The 3816-nt window shown below is 36.3% G+C and overlaps 1 non-coding gene across 1 annotated transcript; it reads right to left on the reverse strand.

Moving 5' to 3' along the window:
• Window positions 1-404: 404 nt before the first annotated feature.
• Window positions 405-559, reverse strand: LOC137497099 (5.8S ribosomal RNA). The gene has a single exon (XR_011017635.1). It is a non-coding gene; the product is annotated as a 5.8S ribosomal RNA (ribosomal RNA).
• Window positions 560-3816: the final 3257 nt, after the last annotated feature.

A 3816-nucleotide genomic window follows, 5' to 3' on the forward strand; every position in this document is an offset into this window, starting at 1 on the left:
AAATACTGCTCCAAATCTTAGGTGAAGTCGATGTCTTGGTTATATCCGAAACCTGGGGTAAATGCAACGAGGACAAATATTACAATTTAAGTAACTACTCATGTTTGTTTGCTCACAGAGATACACAAGGGGGTGGTGGGTCAAGGATATTTATCCATAAACAGTGGAAATTTAAAATTCTTAACAAATGTGAAATGAAATAGCTTGATCTGGGTTGAGATATGGGCAGACACAAAGACGCTGCGCGGACCAACCCTCCCGTCTCACACACTCTCAGTGGTGGTGTCGACCGGTCCAGCTCCACCGAGGTGAAGCTCTTTTCAGGAGACGCGGCGGCGGCCGTGGCCGCACGAACAGCGACGCTCCCACCCTCCGAACGCAATGTCGCGTTCAGTTTTAGCAACCGACCCTCAGCCAGGCGTGGTCCGGGAACGGAATCCATGGACCGCAATGTGCGTTCGAAATGTCGATGTTCATGTATCCTGCAGTTCACATGTCGACGCGCAATTTGCTGCGTTCTTCATCGACCCACGAGCCGAGTGATCCACCGTTCAGGGTTGTTTTTTTCATTTTTCGATCGTTCTCTCCACAGTGAGTGGAGGAGAAGCAATCATTTTCATGGGTTTCTCGTCACAGAGCTAAGAAGTGTTTCGAGCATGGGCGTGGCGTTCATTTAAAACACATAAGAGAACCTATACCCAAAACAACAGTTTGAGTTTACCTTTAAAATCCAGAGATAAAATTAATTTAAATAACACTAATTTCCTGCCAGAGAATACAAGACATTTTGCCCAGGAAATTACGATGAACCACATGTACAACTCCCTTATTACTCAAATCCAAAAAACACAAATAGAGGCAATCAACATACCATAAAGCAGAAGAACGCATTCAAAATAGGTATGGCAACTCCCTGGATAACATCTGAATTGATAAAACTCATTAAGCGACGGAACACTCTTCACTCTAAGCTTAAGATTGGGCAACACAAAGATAATATTCCTTTGAGAGAGGATTACATTAAATGTAGAAATTCAGTAACAATCCCAAAAAGAAAACTTAAGACAAAATATCATTCGGAAAAATTAAACGTGTATGATAAAAATCCTAAGAAAACTTGGGAAATTTTGAATAAATTATATATAACAAAAAGCACAGCTTAGAAACTTGCAAACCTCTGTCAATAGGGAATGTGGTAATTAATGATAAATAAGAAATTGCTAACGAATTCAATAAATATTTTACTTGCATAGCCGATAATCTTGCATCTCAGATAACCACACATGATATCATAAGTCTGATTAGTAACCGCCAGCTTGAATCCCTTTTTATATCCAACAGATAACACGGAATTCAAATGTATAATTAAGAATTTAAAAAGTAAATAAAAGTTGTGGAGTAGATGGGATTACAGCTACTATGATCAAAAGTTTTGATGAACAGCTAATAACTAAGCTTGTTACATTAATTAATGAATCCATGGCAACTGGGGTCGTCCCGCAGGCTTTAAAAATTGCTAAATTTATCCCGATTTTCAAAGGAGGGAACAGTAGTAACGCAGGGGACTATAGACCTATATCCATACTAGCCATCATTCTCATAATATTAGAAAGCATTATAAAGGTAAGGCGAATGGCTTTTCTTAACAAACACAGATTTTTTTATCGATACCAGTATGGCTTCAGGGAGAATTCCAGCACAAGAATCGCAGTTACTGATCTTGTGTCGATGCTTCGGGAAGGCGTTGACGGTAACCAGATTGCGGCCGGATTGTTTATTGATCTCGCAAAAGCTTTTGACACGGTAAATCACGAAATTCTGTTACCTAAATTAGAAGATGCTGGAATTCGTGGTGTTACATTTGAGTGGTTCCGCAGTTACCTCAGCGGAAAAAAGCAATTTGTTTCCGTCAATGGTTATCAGAACACGGACAAGGAGGTGAATTGTGGGATTCCACAAGGGTCTATCTTGGGCCCTACCTTGTTTCTGATATACATAAATGATATAAATATTCTAAATTTAAAGGGTAATATTATGCTTTACACAGATGACACAAATGTATTCTACACTGGTGACAAAGTGGACTCGGTGATCAATAATATGCAAGAAGACGTCATCGCAATTAACAAGAGGCTCAGTATCAACAAATTAACTATGAACATCAATAAAACGAAATATATGAATCTAACTAAGCCGAGTATAAATATATTAATCATTCAAAAATATATATGTTAACAAGACGGAAATAGGTGAGGTCAATCACTTTAAATATCTAGGTCTAATAATAGATAAACATTTAAGCTGGGTTGAGCATGTTGAATACATTGCAAAAAAGATAGCTCCAGTATCTGGGCTTTTGAGAAGTTTAAGATATATTGTCCGTAGGAAAGTTTTACTTACAATATATTACTCACTCATCCACAGTCACTTACAATACCTAAACGTAATTTAGTCTCGTTGCAGAAAGGCAATGCTTCATGAACTTATGGTAATACAAAATAGAGCAATCAGAAATATCTATAATCTCCCTTTCGACACACCCACCCGAGTTCTATACGCTAATAGTAAAATTATGCCCTTATCTATGTGCACTGCTTTTAGATCTTCAATATTAATTCACAAAATTAAACTAAACAGTGTCCTGCACGATAGTAACTACACTCAGAATTCAGACATTCATAATTATAACACACGAAAAACCGGTGACATAGCTCTCTTTCAAATACACTCATATAAATATGGCAACTATAGCTTTAAGTTCTCAGCCATTCAATCATATAATCATCTTCCAAGAGATTTAAAACCAGTTTCCAATCTGTCATCTTTCAAAATCAAATTAAAGAAAGTGCTATGGAGTCAGTACCTAAGTACGTAGATGACTTTCTTGATAAGACTTTGTGTAATGGTAACGTAAAGGAAATATTTAGAGTAGCGTTCATTATAACAAATTTAGGTATTTATTTGCAGCGAATGTATATGTAACATATTAATTTTGGACGCTATAAAAATTGTATTGTACAATTCCTGTATATGAGACTATGGCTCGTTGGAATTAATTAATAAAGTTACATATTCATATCATGGAGCTGTTTTATCGTAGTTAAAATAAATGTGATGGAAAGGAAAGTCTTAAAAGTAGGACTATTATGCAGTACCATATGGCTGATAAAGCAGGCAAGAGGCAGTTTTTAAAAAGTAACTATGATCGGTGGAAAATCGTAAATAAAAATGTAAACAGATTCTGGGATGGGTTTAAAGCAATTGTTGTGGAATGTGAAAATAGGATTGTACATTTAAAGGTGGTAAAGAATGGTAAAGATCCACTATATTAGAGAATAAAGAGAAAAGAATGAGGTGCTGATAGGAAAGAAATAGTGTTAGAAATGGTTGTGGAAGTAAGAAGAAATTGAAGAAAATTACTAGGAAATTGAGTCTAGCAAAGAAGTCGGGTAAGGATAACACGATGGCAAGCATAATTAGCAGTCATACAAATTTCAGTGAAAAATGAAAGGGTATGTTATAGGTACCTTAAGGCAGAAACCGGTTCCAAGAAGGACATTCCAGGAATAATTGATGAACAAGGGGAGTGTGTATGTGAGGATCTCCAAAAGACAGAGGTATTCAGTCAGCAGTATGTAAAGATTGTTGGTCACAAGGATAATGTCAATATAGAGGAGGTGACTAATGCTAAAGAAGTATTAAAATTTTAATATGATAACAATGACATTTGCAATAAGATAAAAAATTTGAAAACTAGAAAAGTGGCTGGAATATGATAAGATTTTTGGAAATATACTAAAGACAATGGGTTGGGAT

The sequence above is a fragment of the Anabrus simplex genome, chromosome 1 (assembly GCF_040414725.1).
Source record: "Anabrus simplex isolate iqAnaSimp1 chromosome 1, ASM4041472v1, whole genome shotgun sequence".
NCBI lineage: Eukaryota > Metazoa > Arthropoda > Insecta > Orthoptera > Tettigoniidae > Anabrus > Anabrus simplex.